Consider the following 16,488-nt stretch of genomic DNA (forward strand, 5'->3'; position numbering starts at 1 on the left):
CTGTGAGACCAGAACAACTGGTGCAGTTGGTCATAACAAGAAAAGTTACCAAATGCTGACCTACCGAACTCTCTTACTCTAGATAGTTGGGTGGTCAGTGCTGCTACGTCTAAGTGCTGGGGGTAGCACCCCTTTGATGATAAGCATGTCCATCCATTTGATATGCAGGTGAGACACAAGCACTCGGAAATTAGGTAAATAGTGCTGGATAAAGCATTAGGATGTGTGGAAAGAGGGCAAGTGAATGAAGCAGAGGCACAAAAACTGCCAGAAACACACAAAATACAAGGCTATATACACACAATCCAGAAAATGAGGAAACTGCTAGTTGCTCGTGATAACAGGGGTATTTGGAGACCCTTGAATGGTCATGAATCGTATCAGAGTTCTTGCCAAGCAAATTGTATTACTGAATCGGACTGGGCCTTGCATTTATCCAAGTTGTTTGAGAAAAGGACCCCTATCTTTGCGGGTATGGTCGAGTTGTGTCAAATGCTGGGGGTATGGAATTGTGATTTTGAAGACCTGGTGATAGCCCTTGGGAAATTAAAGAACTTGAGAGCCTGTGGGATGAACAGGGTTTCTAACAAGGTCTTGTATATCCTGGATATCTCATTAACTTCACAGAAAGCTGTTAGTTGTCCACCTAGACTAGGAGCATTAGAAGTAGGGAGGGCTGCATATTTTATTTATTTATTTGCATTTGTAAAGCGCACAAACTGTCCTCGGGCATCGTGGCGCTATTAAGAATACTTACGTGGTTACATAAGTACATATGGGGCCACATTATGAGTGTGGCGGAAAGGCAACAACGGCGCCGGTGTTACCTCTCCACCAGACTACGAGGTCTGCTCGCGGGTGCCGGACTGCACGCCTGGTCTGACATGTCCTGCGTTTTAATATATAATAAAAAGTCAAAATGTAAAGACTTAAGGTGGTGTTACAACAGCAATGGAATTGATGAGGTGCAGTCCCTGGTATATCTGGGTTTCATATTTGCCTCGAAAAAATTATATAACCCTAGACTCATTCATCATTCAGATGAAGATATTCCAGGCAAAATGCTGTCATTTTTCTCTACTGCCTTTAATAGACTTTTAAAAGACCAAGGTGACCCCAACGATTATGTATGATCTGGCGTCAAGTCAAGATTAGAAAATGGCTCAGGGTTTATGACCGGAAAATATGGCGCTCAGTTCTGGTCTTCCCCCAATTCGCCTAGAAACTTGGGCTGAGCTCATGGTGGCTGACATATTAATGGAAAAACTAAGGCTTTAGTTTAAAATTAAGGAGGATAATGGGGGTTCACTATTTTCTAAACTGGGTGGCGTATTCCGATAGGATCCGAACGACACTTTGAGAAATGTCATGACATTTTGTGAAACTTTTCCGGCTGAGGCAGCTATTGGCCTTGACACTGAGACCATGATAATAAAAACAAAATTTGCGAGTGGGATACGATATGATATGATAGGTTATTTATAACGCGCTTAATACCCAGAGGTTTCTAAGCACGGAGCCGGGGAACGAACCTATGTTGCTCTGTGTCATCTTGCTTCCAAGGCGAGCATGTTGCCGCTGAGCTATCCTCCCAAGACTAAGATAGAGAATTGGGATAGCTTATTAAATCTAAAGCTCTACAAAGAGTATTTGAATACGTCGCCTCGATTTTAATCTAAGATGGCCTATGTGGCTAAATCACTCTCTCGATCTCACGAAACCTGGCTTTCAAAATTAAGGTTGAACGGTGAATGGCCCACGGTTAGGACTTTAGTTAGAAAATGGGACAGGCCGACTATGTAAATTAGAGCAGGTGGAATCTCTTCGACACATAATTTAAGACTGTCCCTTCTTATTACAGAGGCATGTTTTATTTATTTTGAGAAATGTATTCATTCTTCACCCGCTGTGATCTCGGACCACTTATGAAAGCGCTTGATGAATGGTTCTCAGTTATCTATGTCTATCGCCTTAAAAGAAATAGTTGCACATTTAGAGGGCATTCCAAAATTAACTGCGCTTTTTCTGTGAGTGTTCCACTTTTAGATGTTTATTGAGCATTTTTGTCTTAATGTTAAATATCATTATGTGTTGTATAATGTTGTTTGATTAGAAATATTTTGATTGTGAAACGTTTTAATGATAAACCATAGCACAATAAATTAAGTTAAAATATATATATATATATATATATATATATATATATATATATATATATGAAAAGAAGGGGACTGGAATCCAATCCTGGGCGCAACGGCACTCAGGCTGTGCTCATGAGGAAAAACATCAATCTTCTTCACAAATCCACACGCAATCAGTGTTTTCTTAGTGCAGCCAAAAGCGTCCTTTATTGGTTAAAAAGTACATGGACAAACGAAGGCAGCAGCAGTTTAAAACAAAAAAAGAGAACGACGCGTTTCACCCTGCTCGGGCTTCGTCTGGTATGTAGCATGGAGAGAGGACTGCAGTATTATAGACAATCATGTATAAGTCCATCTTCAGTGTTTTGCACTTAAGTAAGTTAACTGAAAAGCACACAGCAAACATACAAACAAACAGGCAGCCATGTTGGAACATAGTGAGCATTACCTCCACGTCCACTCTTCCTCGTCACAGTACTTACCTCATGAGGCACCCGCCTCCGACACAGGACCTTCTTCTATTTCTTCTTATTTCTATAACTCCTCCCCCACACCCACGTCACTTAGTTTTAATTTTTCCTGCCTCCGGCAGGTTGGGCTTGTTTGTTTCTTCCCGGCGCGGGGCGCTGGGGAGCTCCGAATGCTGGCCCCCTGGTGGGGCTGTGTGGCGGGGCCTTCGGCTCCTTCAGGTGTGGCAAGACTCCTGGGTTCCCTGCGGGGCTTGGGACCCGGTTGAGTCAGGCTGCCTTGCCTGGTTTCTGCTGGGCTTTGGCCAGCGCAGGGCATCGTGGCCCGGGTTCTGGGAGAACGGACCCGGGTTAAGGTAAGGAGAAGGGGGGGCATGTTTTTCCTGTTGCATGGCCATGCGGCATGGGCGGCTGCGCACGGATTGGCGGCTCCTTTTTCTTGTTTAGAGCCACGTGCTTCGGAGGAGGGTGGGCTCCTCCTCTGGTGCTGCAGGCATGTTGCCATAGGAATTAATTGATGTTGTTCCTATTGGTTGTTGTTCTTTCTGGCCTCTATTTGAATGTGGGAGAGGCACGTTAGCAATTGTTTGTATGTGGAGCCTTGGTTCAGTGTGCAGGGGTCTTTGGTGAAGCAGGCTTCCTTGGTCACTGTTTTTGGGCATACTCGACATGGGAAAACATTCTGCAAAGAGCAGGCATCTGGTCCTGTCTTCTTCTTCTTCGTCTTCCTCTTCTCCTGATTTACACAGAAAGAGAAAGAAGAAGGCTAAGCGTTTTTCCCTGACCAGAAAGGATTTGAAGAAGCTGCTTAAGCATCGTAGAGGGTGTCGCACACATACTCATGGACACAAGCGCAGGCATCTGTCTTCCTCTTCCTCCTCTTCTTCTGGCGCTGAGTCATCGGCCTCTTCTTGTTCCTCTTTGGCTGATGCTGAAGGGAAGTATCTGGACAGAGAGGGAGTGGAGGAGGTGCTGGCTCAAGTTGGAGATTGCATGGGATTTTCAGAGCCCCTGGTGCCGGTGGAGGGGGCCGACCCTTCTATTCGCCAGTATAGGCATACACCTAGGAAGGGGTTGCCATTGGTTTCCGATATCCTCGAAAAAATCCTCTGGGAATGGCATGACCCGGAGAAGATTGCAATGCCCCGCTTCATGTCCAAACTTTACCCTTTGAAGGGCGAGACTTTGCTGTCTGATCCAGTTGAGGTCGACGTTATCCTCGCCAGCCTGGTGGGTCGCTCCTCTATGTCGGCCGAGGAGGCGGCCGTCCGGGATCCAGTGGACCGCCGAGTTAATTCCAGCCTTAAGAAGGTTCATGCAGGGGGGCATCTGGCCCTTCGAGCAAATATCTATGGTTCCTACACAGCTGAAACAGTGTTGAATGGTTTTAGGGAGTTGAAAAAGGCTGTCAATGAAGGCTCTGATTGTGCCCCTTTGCTTACAGACATGCAGAGACAGGTTGAGTTTTTGGCCGATCTGGCTTTTGATGGGGTGCGTGGTTCAGCCATGGCCATGGGGGCTGGTATATCTGCCCGGAGGCATTTGCACCTAAGAGACTGGAAGACTGATGGGTCTCAGAAGGTGGCTGCCCTGAAACTTCCTTTCACTGGGTCCAGGCTTTTTGGTGATTGCCTTGAGGATAAGGTGCACAAAGTTTTTAGGGCGGACAAACATGCTGACAAACTTCGACGCAAGCCTCCTTCAACGGCCAAGAAATCTTCCTCTGGGGCTGGTCCAGTGACCAGCAGGTCTTTTCCTGGCTCCTCATCACATTCTTTTCAGAGAGCTAGGGGGGGTCGGGGTTCTCCATGCTCTTCACGTCCTTGCCCGGCACCTGAGTCCTGACGGTTTGGAATTGGCGGTGGGCGGGCGGCTCCGGCAGTTTTTTCCAGTATGGGAAAGGTGGTGTTCCGACTCATGGGTTCTGGACACAGTACAATGGGGGTATCGAGTGCATTTCCTGTCTCCTCCTGTCCAGCATTGCATGGTTCGGACTGTGGTTCCCAGGTCTCGGCTCAAGAGGTTGGCCATGGACGCCACGCTCTCCGAATTAGTGTTGAAGGCGGCCATCATGCCCGTTCCTCTCCCTGTGCAGGGTCAGGGGTTCTACTCACGGGTGTTCCTGGTCCCCAAACCTTCGGGGAAGTACCGTCTAATTCTGGACCTCAAAGCCCTGAACTGCTTCGTCCAAAAGGAACACTTCAAGATGGAGACTTTACAGAACATTCTTCCGATGTTAATAAAGGAGGATTGGATGACATCTCTGGATCTCCAGGACGCTTATTACCATGTGGCTCTCCGTCCCTGGCACATGCAGTTCTTCCGCTTTGCAGTGGGATCCTGACATTTTCAGTTCAGGGTGCTCCCGTTCGGACTGCGATCTGCCCCCAGAGTTTTCACCAAGCTGGTGGCTCCCCTGGTGGCCACTTACATCTGCGGGGCATTCCAATATTTCCCTACCTGGACGATTGGTTGATCAAAGCGTCCTGCCGGCAGACTGTCATTTCTCATCTCCGATTGGTCTGCCAGGCATTGCAGGACTGTGGTTTCCTGGTGAACTGGCAGAAGTCCCAACTGGAGGCTTCTCAGGATCTAGTTTTCATTGGTGCACAGGTTTGCACCAGGATGGGGAAGGTGTTCCTGTCCCTGGAGAGGGTCCGTCGCTTGCTGACTGTTCTGGGCAGGGTTCTCGGAAGGCAGTATGTCCCGGCCCGCCTATTGCTGAAATTGCAGGGGCACATGGCTTCTTGCGTGTTTCTAGTTCCCTGGGCCCGTCTTCATCTACGCCCCCTGGTGTCCTACCTTCTCTCCCACTGGCTCCCTTCATCTCAAGCTTTCGAGGCTTTGATTCCGGTGTCTCTGGCGCTGCGGGTCTCCCTGCAGTGGTGGTTGAGGGTTCCGAAATCTCGGGCTGGGGTGTCCCTGATCATTCCTCCTGTGACCACACTTACTACCGACGCCAGTGGAAGGGGCTGGGGAGCTACGTTGGGAGTCCTCTCTGCTCAGGGGTTGTGGGATCCGGAAGAGAGCCATCGGACATCCAATTGGCGAGAGTTGTGTGCCATTCTCCGGGCTCTGGTGTACTTCAGGAGGTTGCTGATGGGCCGGGCAGTTTTGGTCCGGACGGACAATACGACAGCTTTGGCTTACGTCAACCGCCAAGGGGGTTCCGGCCGCTCCTTGAATGCCCTGGCAGCTCAGATAGGTGCTTGGGGGGAATCACATCTGGTGTCCCTGGTGGCTTCACATATCAGGGGGGTGTACAATGTTCGGGCGGATCTACTCAGCCGCCGGTTTCCCTCCTTGGTGGAACTGGTCCTCTCGACCCAGGTTTTTGCAGAGATCTGTGTCAGGTTCGGGACCCCTATTCTGGACCTGTTTGCGTCTCCAGCCTCAGCAAAAGTTCCCCTCTTCTGCTCTCGTTTTCAGACAGAGGGTGCGTGGGGGGTGGACGCCCTCTCTGTGCAGTGGCCTCAGGGTCTCCTTTATGCTTGTCCACCTATTCCTCTTCTGCCTCGGGTGGTTCAGCGCATCAGAATATCCAGGATGACTGTATTGTTGTTCACTCCGTACAGGCCCCGCCGGAGTTGGTTCCCCTTGTAAGAGGATTCAATTCAGCACTACAGCCAAGTCAACGCCTAGTCTAGAATACTGAATGAAAACCCTTATTGATATATCTTTATGTCCAGTTCATGCGTTCTGGATGACTACCCCTATATAACACTCCTCTGTTGGAATCCCCCTGACCCCACTGAGCCAAGAAGTGGTTCTGTTTTGCAAGTTAAAAGGTTTATTTGAGAAGTAAAGCAATATATATCTATCACACTTTATAATAAATTAATAATTGAATATCACACTTAATCTGAGATGATAAAGATTAACAACGGAGAATCTGGCACTAGCACACTTCTTGATAATCACTAAGGAGTTGACATGAAATGGATAAGATAGCAACAATACTTTTATGGTTTCAAATGGATGCAATGTGGAATGAAATGCAGTACAGAAAATAACTCAATATGATTTCAGCAAAGACAATGTAATCACTTTCTTGTACAATTCACCCCCCCTTTTATGCAATGCAAGGAAATAGAAGGACAGCACACAGTTCTCAGAAATGCAATCAAATGTGATTCAGTTCACCCCAGCAACTTAGACTACAGAAGTTGAAAACACAGGCCCAAATGCTTTTAAAGGTGCTGGCAATGTAGAAAAAAATATGCTAAAATGCTTTTAATTCCCTCTAGGAGGTTCAGGGTGAGTGAAATCAAGTTAATATTAGCTCAGGCTCACTCTAGCAGTGATGCAGGGATAGTTTTTATGAGGCAAACGATTTTTTTTCAAGGGAAAGCAAACAGCACCAGATTTTTACACGTGAAGAAATTTGCAAATCGCGGCAAAATGTCAAATCGCGGCTAAATTTGCGAATGCGCCGAGCGCGATTACAGAGGAACTACAAGGACTATCACTATCGTTTTGGGGTCCTAGGAAAGCCTGGGATCTCAGCTTCCAGATGAAAGTTACTGCAAGTCTCTAGCACAAACGGTCACGGAGATATGAGCGATTAAATAAAGGTCGTTTTTCAGATTTGAAATTTTAAAGTTCAAAAAGACAAGTGACAGCTAGCAACTAGAAAATGACAGGTGACGCTTTGCAAATGACAGGTGACAGTTAGGAGACAGTTCTACTTAGATTAAACTAGATTGAATGATATTATTTTAACTAGGAGATTGGTTCTGCACAGTTTTCTAGGTACTCACACTATATTCTTGAGTGAAATGGGCCTCGCCATGGATCTGGTCAGGTTTTAGACGGGACTCTGGTCTCTGCACTTCACAGTGATCTGGGTCTGCTCTCTCTCTGGATTCTGAAGATTGAGGGATTTAAAGTCTGGATCTTTCTGCACAGCTTTCTCTGGAGATTGATGGAGGTAAAGTATGGATTTTCCCGGCAGAGCTTCCAGCTGCAAATGGATTTGAAGGTCCCTATCTGTCCTGTCTCTCTGCTTTTATGTGTTTTTAAAATGGGTGTGTGTGAGCAGCATCACTAGCCAGCCCCTCTCCACTTATCATTGGCCAAGCTTTCATTTCTCCCCTGATTGGGGGAGCTAAGTTGTGTCAGAGTGATGTCAATTTACAGCCTGCAGAGAGTCCACTCCTCCTGTCAACTTGCACACAAATCTAGATTTGAACCAAATACATATTTGCAGAGGTACATATTGTTTTAAAATTACACGCACCCCTCACATATCACAGGAGGTATCTCCTGTTCAAACTCTGCTCTTCCTGGGAGCTTGCATTCAGAAATGGCAATATTTTGCACTTTTTAACTGGTTTGCAATACCGTACATTACCCCAAATTTATACACATGTGCGCAAGGAGTATGGACATTAGTTGATGAAGTGTCAGATTTTTCACATGCACACATTTTGAGTAATATCCTCTTTTCCGCTAAAACCCCCGTGAACATACCACCGGGTCCTAGCACGTCTTAAAATGTGGGCAGAAAAATCACAAGAATTATGGTATCATTTATAAAATTTTCACATGTCCGCTCTATGAGTTATTCATCTTTTTAGAGTTATGTTCTGGCCCCAAAGGGGTGTGGTTTTCCTCCAGCACAAGGTTGAATTTCTGGTTTTTCCAGTTCTGCCAAGCCAGCTTGCTCTCACAGGCAGTGCCCCTCCCCTGTGCTTCCAGGAGAAATCTCCATTTACGACTCCCGCCATAAAACATTTGCCTGAGTCAAGACAGGGCTTTGTTCAATTTCCTGCAGAGCCCAGGTAATTCAATCAGGGAAGTGTCATATCCCTTTTGGTGTGAGCAGCAAAAGGGCAGCTAGGCCTGGGAACACAGCTGTGACTCAAGTTTCACTCCTGATGGGGGTAGTTGCCAGGCAAATTGGAATCTCTTTAAGCCAGTTTTTAGCTACATGTCATTTCTGTTCCCCAGTTTCTGCATTCAAATAAAACTAAACATTTTCACATATGCAGCTAGAAGGCTGATTCTAAGTTTAAAACTATGACATTTAAACAATTGCAACCTATGTGACACTCAAAAGTAGGTCACTCAGTCAATTTAAACATTTAGATTTTTTTAGTGTCTTTCAGTCCAAATTTACTTAAACTGCTGAAATCCACAGCTCAGCCAGTCTTGGTATAAACCTTCAAGTCACTTCAGAATATAACTTTACATTGTATCCACCTCTCAGTAAGTCTTTCTTTGGCCTGTTTTGGGTTCATTTATTCAGTTTTCTACAAAAAAGTAAAATCTGGTGGTTTTAAAACGCCGGCTTTCTGATAGTGGTGAGTACTGGTACTGCACCCCTTTTTGGGATTTAAGAAAATGAATTCCCAACAGTTATGGGTTTGCTTTTGGCAATCAGCATTGCCATTCCCAATGGTTTCAGACTACTGTGTGGGTAGTCCAATGGTGGTTTTAGGCAGTGTCCTTCTGTGCCCATAACATCGGCAAAAATGAGTGGCAGCCTATTCTTCATGCATTTCCCTGTGCATTTTCTGGGAAGCTCTGGCCATCATGATGTTTTCATGTCAGTACTGCACAGTTTTGAGGTAGGGCTCGGATGCATGGGTAAATACATCCCACAAGCCCCCCTTCTTGCGGTGGCCATCTGATCCTTCACTGGTGGGACCCGCAAGATCTGGGATGTAGTTCTCATCTTCTTCCGGTAGATGGCACAGTTCAGCATCTTTTCCTCCATCCGGTACTGATCGATCGGTTCTCCTCGCCGGTCCTGATGGGAATATTGGGCGGTACCCCGGGCCCATTGCGTCTCTGCTCCCGGTCTCCGGATCGTCCTCCTTGGCCCGTCTCCAGGTTTTCTTTCTCCTAGGACGACAAAGGAAGAGCGGCAATACCTATCCATAGACATTTTTCCCCCACCATTGATATAGTGGGGCAGCATATGCATTTCATCATAACGAAACATTACATTCTTATTTTGACAAAAAAACAGTATAACTAAGAGACAGTTTCATGCAAATCACAATATTTTAGAGACTAGATGTGGTATGTTTGATGGTTGGAACTGAATTAGTCTGAGACAGTACCCGCTAGGATTCCAGAGAATTCCTCCAGTTGTTGCAGAGCGTACCTGGGATGGCAACATTTCAACTGGTTTATGTGGACCCACTTGTCTTCCCCCGCTGCCAAAGGACCTTTGGGGATGTGTATTTTGTAGGCCACAGGGGAGATCTTGTCGATGATCTCAAAGGGTCCCTTCCACGTAGGCAAAAATTTCCGCTGTTTTGCCTGGTTTCTTTGGAAGTTGTATAGATAGACCCGGTCCCCCACCTGATATTCCTTCCTGGAAGTCTTCAGGTCATAGTGGGTCTTTATGCTATCAGCCGATCTTTCTAGATTCCGCTGAGCGTAAGCAAAAGCATGTTGGAGGTGTTTCCTTAAATTCTCCACATACTCATGAGTAGTGGAGGCATTTATCAGTGTCTGCTCTTGGGTCCTGTAGAGCAAATGCTGAGGAAGCACCATCTTGCGCCCAGTCATCAACTCAAATGGTGACATTTTGGTTGCAGATGAAGGGGTAGATCTGATGGCCATTAGGACCAGAGGTAATCGGATATCCCAACTTGGCCCAGAATCTGCCACAAACTTCTTTAATATGCTCACAATTGTCCGGTTATATCTCTCTACTGCCCCAGAAGAAGCTGGTCTATAAGCAATATGCAACTTCCTTTTGACCCCCAGTATCTCCCACATCTTTGTCATTACTTCACTGGTGAAGTGGCTACCCCTGTCTGACTCAATCCTTTGAGGTAGACCAAAACGGGAAAAGATGTGGTTAATCATCAGGGCAGCTGCCGTTTCTGCCTTGCAATTTGGGGCTGGGAGACATTCCACCCACTTGGTAAACAAGCATGTCACAGTCAACATGTACTTATTCCCCCTAGCCGAGCGAATCACGGGGCCTACAAAGTCGATTTGTAAATCTGACCATGGCAGTGTCATCCCCCTCTTTTGGAGAGGCGCACGGTGCGTGAGGGATGATGGCTGAAATTGTGCACACACAAGACACCCCTTCAAGTATTGGTCGAGGTCCTGCCCCATGTGTGGCCAGTATGCAACCTCTCTTAAGATTTCCTATGTTGTGTGAAACCCCCTATGACCGGCGGTGGCCGCATCATGGGCGTGACTTAACATCAGGCTTCGGAATGAGGTAGGAACAACCCACTGATTGTGGCCAGCTTTGGATTTCCTTACCAGCAAACCGTCTTGGATTCGGAACATTTTTGGACATTTCATCAACACTCTTAGGTCCTCTTTCCCAATGTAATCGGTATCCGTCAGGGGAAAGTTCTCAGGGTCCTCAAGGTGTTGGTAAAATTTACCAATAACTGGATCCCCCTTCTGAGCTGTAATCAAATCAGCATCAGGGGTCTCCTTACTCCATTGTGCAATTGAAAGGTCGTTGTGAGCATTTGTCTGGGACCTAGTGATAGCAGTGACCTGGATTTCCCCCAACAGGGACTCAATCTCAATTAGATCCCCTTGGATGGCCCCGGTTTTGGCCAGCTGATCAGCTAAGTCATTTCCAGTTTTGTCTGGTCCCTCTACTTTGGAATGACCCTTGATCTTTTTCCAATAGATGGTCATCTCATTCGAGGTGACCAGATCATCAATGTTTTGGATCAACTTCCCATGTTTCAAGGGTTTATTGTTAGCACATAACATGCCTCTGGTTTTCCAATTAACCAGGTGCTCCACGAACCCATTCCGTACATAATCCGAATCTGTGATTATGACCAGTTCGTGGAGTTGATGCTGGACAGCAGTGAGGATGGCCTGATGCACAGCCATCAATTCTGCCACCTGACTACTTCGGGGACCAATTTTGTATCCAGCGGAGGGTTCTGGGGACTCATTCACCCATGCATTCCCTACGCCGGCCACCAGTTCTTTCTCCCCGTCGTTGTCAACATGGTAAGAGCATCCATCCACATAGACAGTGGGCATTCCCTCACACTTGTCCTCTTCAAAGACTTTGTGTGGGGAATTAAGGTATGCCTCCGTGTTGTCCTTTATTTTTAGACTTTCGTCCTCGAGACAGTTTTCTCTGGCACAATCATGCAAGTCAGCCAGACCTTGCGCGAGTGGACTCTTCTTGTTTTGGGCATATCTGACCTCCACAGGAAAGCCTTGCATTGACAGAATCCAGGAAGTAATTCGGGAATTACTCACATTTCCGGCCCGGATTCTGTCACTTTGGAGATTTTTGCAGAGGCTGGTGTGGAGTCTCCACTATGATGTGTTCCCCCTGGATAAACGGGCGGTAATTCTTCAATGCCCACACCGTTGCCAGGAGTGCCTTCTCACAATCGTTGAATTTTTCCTCCACAGAGGATAAAGTTTTGCTCGCATAGGAGATTACTTTATTGACCTTGTCATGCTTTTGGTATAATACTGCCGTCAAGCACGTATTAGAGAACCCTGTCTCCAGGAAGAACTCCTTGTTTCTGACAGGGTAAGCTAGGCAAGGCGCTTGTGAGAGGCTTCTCTTCAGTTGTCTTACTGCCTCGGCTTGTTCTGGACCCCATTCCCACTTGACCCCCCCTTTCAGGAGATGAATCAGGGGTCTGGTGATCTCTGCATAGCCCTCAATGAACTTTCTGCTGTAATTAGTCAGTCCAAGGAGGCTCCTTAGTTCCCGCAGAGTTGTGGGGTCTTTCAGTTTCTGAAGTGCTTCCACTTTCTTTTCCTGGGGACAGAGACCCTGAGGAGTAATCTCATGCCCCAAGAAATTGACACGGGTTCTACACCACTGTGCTTTTTGAAAGGAAAGTTTTGCTCCGGCGGCCCTCAACTGGGTCAGAACATAACGGATCTCCGCTATGTGTTCCTCCACAGATGAACTTTTAATGAGGACATCATCTACATAAGCCAGGTTACCCCTCGCACCCAGGTCGGGCATGGCCTTATGTAGGAAAATATTGAACTCATTACCGGAGTTGAGGTATCCGAAGGGAGTCCGGGTCCATGTATACTGCTGGCCCCCAAAGGTAAAAGCCAGCTTGTATTGGTCCTCCCTACTGACAGGCACGGTCCAATATCCATTGGTCAGGTCTATTGCAGTGAATACCTGTGACCCCTGGATCTGGGCCAGCCCTTGGTCAATGTAGGGCAGAGGCCATCGGGAAGTATGGACCCATTTGTTGAGCTCCCTAAGGTCAGCGCAGAGTCTCCACTGGCCGTTTGGCTTCAATATTCCCAGCACCGGATTATTGAAGGTGCTGTGGACTGGACGGATTATTCCCCGGGACTCAAGGTTCTTAATTATTTCAGTAAGGGACTCCATTGATGCGAGAGGCAAACGATATTGCTTCACAAACACTGGAGTCATGCCAGGGTCCGTAGGGATTGTTGTTGTGTGTATGTCGGTGCGACCGCAGTCATATGAGTCTACCGCAAAGAGATCTTGGAAATCCAAGAAAACTTGTTTCAACTTTTGCTTTTGTTCCAGAGTCACACAGGCATCAGCTAGGTTGACTCTCTCTTCCACCATCTGCCTGAAGCCTGGAAAGACTTCTGGTTTGGCTATCTCAGCGGCCTCCTCCAGCTGGGTGGAGAAGTCCCTGGTCAGAGTGCTGATTTGGACTGGAGGCTTCAGGTGGAAAAGGCAGCCCTCATGGACTTGGAAAATCACCTCCTCCCTCCTGAAGTCACAAGTCACATATTCCTTACCATAGGGGCAGGAAGTGTACACCAGGAAGTTCCCCCCATGCCGGGTAAAAATCCTGTCTGGTGTTGTATTGTCATCACTGTCACTGTCAAAGCAGTCCTTGGGGATTGGCCCTAACAGTTCATTTCCTAAATCTATGGAAAAATGTCGGTCATCAACCGCCATTCCAATAATGGTGCCTGCGGCTAGAGTAATACTCTTTAAGTCGCTGTTATCCACCTCTATTGGAATGGTGTCATGTTCTATGTTGACTAATGGAGTTGGGTTTACCCCCAACCCTTGCTGTTGGAGAGAAGCGTTTAGATGTATGTAAGCATCAGGGTTTTTCAAATGTTGTCCTCTTTTAACTTTCACTTCCAGGGAGAATTGTCGGGTCCTTTCTGGGATTGTGACTTCCTCTTTGATCTGAATTTCAACTGCATAAGGTAGCAATTGAGCTGACCTAAATGCTTTTTCTGGATCATTAAAGCCCATGGGATTATCCGCTAATCGGGACCAAGCTTTGAAGTTTATTAGGTCCAAACTAATGGCAAAGCGATTGAGAATGTCACTGCCTAAGTAAAAGGCGGCAGTGACGTCTCGCACGACCCAACAATTATGGACTATGCTCTTGTTGCCAATGGAGATTTTGAGCATACACCTGCTTGGCAGGAGCTGTTTGGAATTAGGTGCTTCCAGGTCCATTTCCCATTTGTCTATCAGTTTGAATGTGGGAATGGCTGGATCTTTTGGGAGTTGGCGGAACATGGCTTCGCTGATGAAGCTCTTACCGTTGTTCACACACACTCGAGCGAGAACAGAGTCCTTCCCATCATTTAATTGGACAGGGATGAACAACTGCTCTCCAATTTGCTGAATATCAGCCAGGCTCTGAGCTGATTTCGCATCTTTCTGGACTATAGGAGTGGGAGTTTCTGATTGTGGATTAGTAAAGAATTTCAGGGTGTTTCCTTCCAGTGTGGAATACCACCTTAAACTGGAAGGAAGGTTGATTTTCAGAAATAGAGAGGACCCTGCATCACCAGTCTGTTGTCCTACTGCTATTACTGTCACGTCTGGAATTTGGCTATTCTGGAAGTGAAATTCTACTTGGTCAGATTTTTGTTCAACCATGTGGCAGGTGCTGTTTAAACTAACATGGTTGACACTCTGTTTTAATTTTATTGGTCGGCTAGTCTGGGTCCAGAGGTCCCTGTTTACGCAATCTATTAGGGGTGACAACCTTCTCAGGAGGTCATTCCCTAGTAAACAAAGGGTGCCCTCTGGAGTCACAACTATGACTGGGTGTTTCAACTTGTGTCGCCCGATCTTAATGTCCAAGTCTGCAGTCCCCTCAACGGGAATTTCCTTCCCGTCAAAGTTCTGCAGTTGTCCAGGAAGAGAGGTGAGAGGAATTTGGTAATTCTCTCCCCTTCCTGCATTCAGTTCGTCAAAGGCCCTTCTGGACAGAAGGGTAGCTTGAGATCCAGTGTCCACCAGTGCCAAAATTGTACCCTGTCCCTGTACTTGTACCGGGGCATAATATCTTCCCTCCTTCTCCTCAAGGGGGCACAGATAATGCACATTTTTGGACAACTGGTGGGCTAACTTTCTGGTTTTGGACATCGCTAGCGAAGAGATTTGGGCAGAATTCTGTGGAGAGCCTTGGGAATCTGAAAGAAAAATTTGGCAACTGGAGATCAGAGCCATTGTGGGTTCCCCTGGCTCCGGTTCCGGGCCGCCCCCCCCTTTTTGGAGGCAGTCACCAGGATGGGTTTGAACCAGGGGATTTTCTTGCGGTTGGTTCTGGGATGAGATGGTGGGCGGCGGTAGCTCAGTCTCCACATCTCCCCAGTCTGGATTTGCATCCCTAGGGACCCATTTTTCTTTGGGAGGAGTTCCCCCCTCTCTGAAGGAGAAGATCCTTTTCCCAGGATCCTCTGAAGATCCCTCTCCCTCAAATTGGAAGACCTGTACCTCCTCCTCAAACTGAGTCTGTTTGGGTCTTTTGTTTCTCCTACCCCCCCTCTGCTCCTTAGGAGGCAGACTTTCAGGGGCAAGAGACTTTGTTTCCGGTTCCTGGGTTTCCAGGGGCTGTTTACAAGTGAGGAAGGAAGCTTCCTCCAAGGCTTTACACCCCCCTTCCCCTTGTGCCTCCTCCCTGGGAACCGGTGAGTTATCGGGGTGCTGCCCCCGTCATTGTTCTGGAGCACCAGGTCCAGAGTTGGGTGCATTCTGCGCCGGCATGCCGATCTGAGGGTTCTGCTGAGCCCTCAGTATGTGACCCAGATCCCGCGCCATGTTTTGAACCTGGCGCTCTAACTGGAAAACCCGCTCAGGCTGATACGGGGCCCTGTTTTCTCCCCTGGGCTGATCCCGGGAAGGGTAGCTGTCCCTCCTCTGGTAATACCCCGGGTTGGGAAGATTTGGGTACCCCTCCACCCTTGGCCTCCCCTCTCCCGGATTAGGTTGTCTGGGCTCAGGGAATTGGGGAAAGAAGGATGGATGATTTTGGGGTTGGAAATTGGGTGGATACCTGGGGAAAAAGTTCTGCCCAGGATTTGGAGAATTTCTGCCCTCCTGTGGGAAGTTGGGAGGGAAGTTCCCTGGGTTAGGTGCTTGGCTGGATCCCCCCCCTTGGGCTGGAGGAGTCCACACATAACCCAGGATGGGTCGATTTCCCTTGTAACGGGGACTTACATAATCAGGAGAGCGAGGGACCCCATTTGTGGGGCTGCCTCCCTGGCTCCCTGTCTGTGACTGGCCCGAGGACCTTCTGGGCCTAGCATTATTAGGTGCAGGTAGGTTTTTAGGCCCCCCCATCTCCAACTCTAAAACGGGGGTGACCTTTACCTCTGCCACCTTGGCAGCAGCAGGGGTGCTGTTGGCTTTGGGGTTTTTCTGAGCATTATTTTTGCTATCTACCGGTTTCTGCACCTCATAAATTCGGGTAGCCTGTTCAAGGACCCAGTCTAAAGATCTTTTCTCGTGAAAATCCCTCACGAGCTGGGTCATTATGTATTTGGGCAAGGCATGAAAAAATGTATTTATGAATTCTCTACTGTCTGTGCGCACCCTTCTGGTGGTCTGCGCAAAAGCACGTTTCAGTTCTTGCACAAATTCTTGTGGGGCCTGATCCTCCCCACATTGCAAATTGTAGGCTGCCTTGCGAGCCTCTTGAGGATTT

Source organism: Ambystoma mexicanum, chromosome 3q (assembly GCF_040938575.1).
Source record: "Ambystoma mexicanum isolate Mex_15411 chromosome 3q, UKY_AmexF1_1, whole genome shotgun sequence".
Lineage (NCBI taxonomy): Eukaryota > Metazoa > Chordata > Amphibia > Caudata > Ambystomatidae > Ambystoma > Ambystoma mexicanum.